Source organism: Branchiostoma floridae, chromosome 6 (assembly GCF_000003815.2).
Source record: "Branchiostoma floridae strain S238N-H82 chromosome 6, Bfl_VNyyK, whole genome shotgun sequence".
NCBI lineage: Eukaryota > Metazoa > Chordata > Leptocardii > Amphioxiformes > Branchiostomatidae > Branchiostoma > Branchiostoma floridae.
The window spans coordinates 27,276,413-27,282,519 of record NC_049984.1 but is presented as its reverse complement, the minus strand read 5'-3'; positions in this window follow the sequence as shown (position 1 = coordinate 27,282,519).

The window sequence follows — 6,107 nt, the reverse complement described above, 5'->3', positions numbered from 1 at the left end:
TGGACCTCAATTTAATGTTCTTTCCACCAGAGTAAAATTGGAAAAGTTGTGCAAAGCGCCTATGAATAGGGCACAAGATCGGTGACACGGCGCGATTCGAGCCATGGATATCAACGTAATTTACCAAACATGCTGCCGATTACTCAACCTAGTAGTTGTAAAACAATCTTTCTTTACTATATATCACACTGTACTGCTTCAAAACAGAAAGAAACTGACAACTTCCTCCCATATTACTTTCTACCAGGCTATAGCTGATATTGCTGTACATTCACCCTGACGTCTTTCGATTCTTCTGACGGTTTAAGAAAAGACTATATAAAAGGCAAACAGACACACACACACACACACACACACACACACACACACAAACACACCGACACACACACACACACACACAAACACACCGACACACACAAACACACACACACACTTGAACACACATAGGCATACGCACACATACACATAATACACTGACGACTTTACTTAGATTATAATATCGTTCTATATCCAATTCTAAAACATTAAAAACTTGCAGTGTCATTCCGCAACAACTTCTGAAACATCTTTCATCGCAAATATCAAGATTCAAGTTGATAATTCCAGGTTTATGAGACTGTCACTATAACTTATTAGATGCCTCCAATTGGAAGATTGGGTAATTTGGGGATTTTGGGATTGGGATTTTGTAATTATATGATGCAATGTTAAATGTAGAATTCTAAATAAAGCTTAAGTTCGCTAGCTAACGTATGCAACGCATGCTTGTTATTATCGACATAACATAGATAATCTTATTGATAATTATCAAATAAGCCTTTTACATAGGTTGAAACGTATGTGCGGCGACAGGAATTCTAGGTATTACGTCAATGCGTATTAAGGCCCCAATATTGAAAACAAAACCTGTCAGGATATTGTTATGCAAATGAAAAGAATGGCCGAGATAAGGACTGTTAACGATTTTGGGGCCTCATCCTTTGACATGTTACCTAGAATTCCAGTCGCCGCACTTGTGTTCTGATCTCTGTGAAAGGACTTATTGTAACGAGGAAGCCACCCACCTCAGACATTGTACCAGGCCGGCAGTGGCGTCACTCTCATGATCCTTGTTCAAAATTCCCCTGAAAATGAAATGCGAAAATCCTGGTGACGGTACCACGTGCCCGAATTTTAATAAAAGAAACCCAACATATATCTTATAAGTCCACAACAGGCACCGCATTCCTAGACTGCAACACAAGTAGTATCCAAGTATTAGTGGGCCTAAGCTACAGAGAACAAATGCGATACTCAATGTGTCCTTTGATCGGTCCACCATCTTGGATGCCTGGATTCTCGTACCCAGGACACTGTGTGATGATCTAATCTGGACAAGAGAGGAGAGAATACAGGCTTTTTATTGACGTCATACTAATTATAATTTGAATACTCCGACGGCCATTTTGACGGGTAATTGAATTAAACAGTAGCATATAACAATAAAACTCACCCAGAATGTCAGGGTTCGAGGAAAGCAACTTTTCCAGTGTTGAGAGTCTGGATTTTGACGTTCTTTTATTCGTCATGGCGTCAAGATTACAAAGTGCGTTACTTTTACCACTTGGATTTCATACTAGAACTCCTGGACAGAACGTAGAAAGCAATTTGTCTGCCAAAATTATGTATCATAGTTTTTTTCACAAACCTTTAAAACAATCGTGAGGCAAACTGTCTATCAATAAGTTTATTACCTTCATTAAGTATTTTCACAGCATGGAAAAAAGCAACAAATTGTATTTACGCACCAGAAAATGGAAACCATTGTATTCTTTTTAAATGCCACATGATTATTGCCAGCACAACTGCATTGTACATGTATTAGCTGTATGTTTGACTTTGTTTGGTATATAAATAAAGTTTAAAAACAAAACAATGGTCAATTGTGCTACAAAGAAAGTCTGTTTGGAGTATCCGACTCCCACTGACGTTTTAAAATCCTTCATCTTCATGTAATCAAGGCTAACTGCCTCTGTAACTTTGACTGTAATACTTGGTACAAATATGGGACTGTAAAGTCCTCTCGACTCCGCTCTCTCCGATTTTCTTGGACCGGTAAGCCCCCAAACGCCTGCCGATATAGAGTATCCATTTTGTTATCGGCGAAACCCGGCCCATTGATTTTTCAGTTGTTTTATTTTCTTTTCCAAACAGGCCCTAGGAGAAAAAAAAAAGGATTTTTACCGGTACGATTTACCGATTCAATTGTTGGTATATATAGAATACAACACGGTGTATTCCGTATCACCTGAGGTTCCAGCCCGACCGCGGGAAGGATCGCACGACGGCCGAAGGCCGGAGGGTGATCCGACCCGCGGGAGGGCTGGGACCGAGGGTGATGCGGAATCGTGCCGTGCTGTCAGCAATGTTCCAACGTCCGAATCAGGTATTCGAATTGCCAACCGTGCCGTATTCGGCCCGTTCGAAATGGTTCGATTTACTCGATGGGACCCTGTGTGATACGCCTTTCGAACCTGTGTGATACGGAAGTTATCACCCGGTCCGGAACTCCGGTATCGAACGTTTTCGCGTCACAGGTATGACATAAATTATAATATATGTGTTTATTTTAATCCTATGTTCAACCTTCCTGGCCACTTAGATTCATACTGTTTGCAATCATTTGGCCATCTTTTTATTCGCGCGCTCGCATCAGTTTTTGCGTTCTTTGGATGTCATCCATATAATCAAGGAGGTTAAAAAAAAACAATTTTTACTGTACTTTAACCTCCTTGATATAATCAAATCAACATGACCTTGCGTGTATTGAGTTTCTCGTGTATTGAGAGCGGTACTTCGAAAAACCCCTAAGTAACCCTCGGTGCGCTGGATACGTCATAATCCAGCCGCCACCGAATACCCACCCCAGACGATATATACACAAGCGCCGACATAAAATAGTGCACTCAAAAATGGAACGTGCAATTGATATGCGGTATCGTTTGATTCTTTTGTTTGCTCTTGACGATCAAATGTATTCCTTCCGTATTTTTTGTCGATGTAAGCTGTATGTAATCTTTAATTTAAAGTCCAGCAGTATTCCAGATGTTTACGCGCACTGATACAAGAGAAGTACTTCTGATCTGTGCGGATTCCACTCAGTGCAGGGCGGCCATTGTGAGGTGAGGTCGGAAGTTGAAGTTTGTCTTCTAATTTTACTTCTTTGTGCCTCAGAAAATCTTTCTTGTTATCTTATGATATACGCCCATTCCTCATTAACTGGGAAAATTGGAGGTAGAAAATTGTAAAAAATAAAGTTGTCCAAAACGCTTACCTGCTGGTATGAACTTGTTACCACTTATATCGACTATCTTTTGCTATTTTTGTCTGGTGCTAACACGCTTAATTTTGGAGATATTTGATTTTTAGTAGGCCATGTCATCTTTCCTACAATTTCGTAATAAAGAGCATATTACTACACAGAGAAATGTTCCAGCAAGTAATAGTGGATTAACAACAGCCAAATTAGCGAATTTTCCCACCCAAAACCTTCAAATTACACGCCAATGAGAAATATTTAACCGCCGTGTCATTTGTTTCGGAATAATCATCAAAATTACTAGCTATTAAGTTTGCTACATTTGTATAAAAGTAAATAAATGATATGTTTTTTTCTGATATGAAGACAAACCGTTTAATACTCCTTAATTTTCACCCTGTAGGATGGGATAAGAGCGATAGAATATATTTATGAAAATGGTTGGAAGCAGGCGATATCTATTCTACAGGTAAATGCCAATGAACTGTGGTAACGTAAATTACAGAATCTCTAACATTTGGAGGAAAGCCGAATAGTGTACATGTACATACTGGCTCTATTTGAACTGATCAGGTCATGTTCATCTATAATGCTGGACCTCTTATCTTCATGTTGCTAACTCAGAGTAGCAAAAAAGTGTATCTTTGTTATCCGGAATACCCGTATAATCTTGCTCGTCCTGTACCCACCCGGACTCTGCGGAAAGACACCCAAGATATGCAAGGTCTCTATCTTGGCGGGGTCTATTTAAATACATGCTAAGTAACAAAGGATTCACGCAATCACACGCTCTAGGTCAGAACCGCTTCGTCCTCGCGTCCGTTAATCAAGTCTTTGGGAATAGCAGGACATGATGCGATGGCAACATACACCAGATGGACTGGGCCTTTCTAGCACAAGCTTTCGATATTGGAAAGACAACAAACTAAACACCAGTTATCGCACTTCTTATAAAACATTTTTTAATGTCAGGACAATCTTTGTTCGTGGAACAAACACAATGTCACATCAATACAGAATGAATGTGCTACCTAACAAAATGTCCATCCATACACCTTATATCGTGTGGTTTAATAATACCGGCAGAAAGAACTATGTAATATGTGTATAACAAGGCTTTTGTTGATGAGCAAGGCTATAAACAACAGTGAATTTTCCAAAAGAGAGCTGCATGTGTAAAGGCAGTCTGTTCTACAGTTATCCTGGCAGCCTGTCCCTTTATACTAATGCCACATGATTACATGACAAGCCTGACGTTATATAGATCTTGACTTTATAGAGTGGGATTGGTTTCACAAATAGCTTTCTGCCTTGAACCATGTGTCTGTCCATGTAAAACAATTCTGTGCATCAATTCTGTGCAGTCACGACTGGTTGAAAGAGTAGTTTGCTTCTAATTAACAAGATTTCCAACCTAAACAAACAAAGGTTAAAACTTCGGAACATCTAATGATAGTGAAGTCTTAACTTAAGTTAGCTATTAACTTCTGCAGCCCATATGCTTTTGATCATGGGGCTTATAACTCAATGACAAGTCCTCAATGTAGATAACGTGGCGCTAGCGTAAATAGTGTCGCTGATTTACCGCCGTCTGTACGTAAAGGGGTCCACTGTGTAAAACGAGAAATATTTCTGTGACACGAATCTTGACTACATTGACCTTCATAATTAGCTGATCATAATCTCTGTTGCTATTTAAGACAAACATGCTTGAAACGTACCTTACTTCATCAGTCAGTGTTGAGCATGAATTTCTGTCATTCCAGTCGTGTGATCTTCAAAAAGCGCGCGAAAATGACGACAAACTTGGACGAATCTACTTTGACAACAGGGCTTTATTTTGGTTCAGTCCAACCCAATATACATTTATTCAACTTGGTACTATACATTCCGTGTAATGTTGATTATTGAAGCATCAGATATCAGTATAAACACCCGCATCTTTCCAAGTTGGTGCATGTCAGGTTTATCATTTGAACATCGTTCCTATGAGAAATGAAAAGTCCCAGCATCGTAAAATTCACTGAAACAGGAACATATAAACATACTGCATTGTGACTCTATGGCAAGCCAAGCCCACCTACAGTAACATTACAGCAGATAATACGTCTTTGGTTGATGTGCTCTTGCTGAACATCCGATGACATATTGAAGAAAAAAAATGGTAACGTAAATTATATGGTAACGTAAATTATATTTATGCTTTTAATGATAAATAAAATTTCAACAAACAGCTCTGGAAAGATTAACTCTGCAGGCAATTAATTATCTGGGAGCATTCTTTCCTATGAGTACAAAAGTAATGATCTTTCTATAATTCTAAGGGACTTATTATGGTAACGTAAATTATATCGAAAAAGTGACAAACGGCCTGAGATTGGCGGTTATAGTCATGTTTCCAACATTCGTGTTTTATGTGTTCTGTCATTTGTTTGTTACGCAACACCACTGTTTAGCAGATAAAACAGTGAAAAAATTATCGGAAAATGTCTTTTCGTAAGCGAATAACACCCAACAGAAGTTCGGTAACGTAAATTATACAAAAGTTGGCGACAAGAATAAAACGGCATCTGACGTAAAAAGGTCGTCTGCTGGACAAGTTCATCAACACGTGACAAGCCGGCCTAAGTGGTTGATGTAAATTATGACTGAAAATTTAAAGAACTAACGTCTTTTCATTATCAGAGTGCCACGATATTCACCTTTATAGCATTTCCGACACGTGTTTTTAGCGTGTTTCTAAGCAAAACCTTACCCGGGACGACCAAAAGGCAACTAACAATGGTGGGAAAACATTGCTTAGCATATT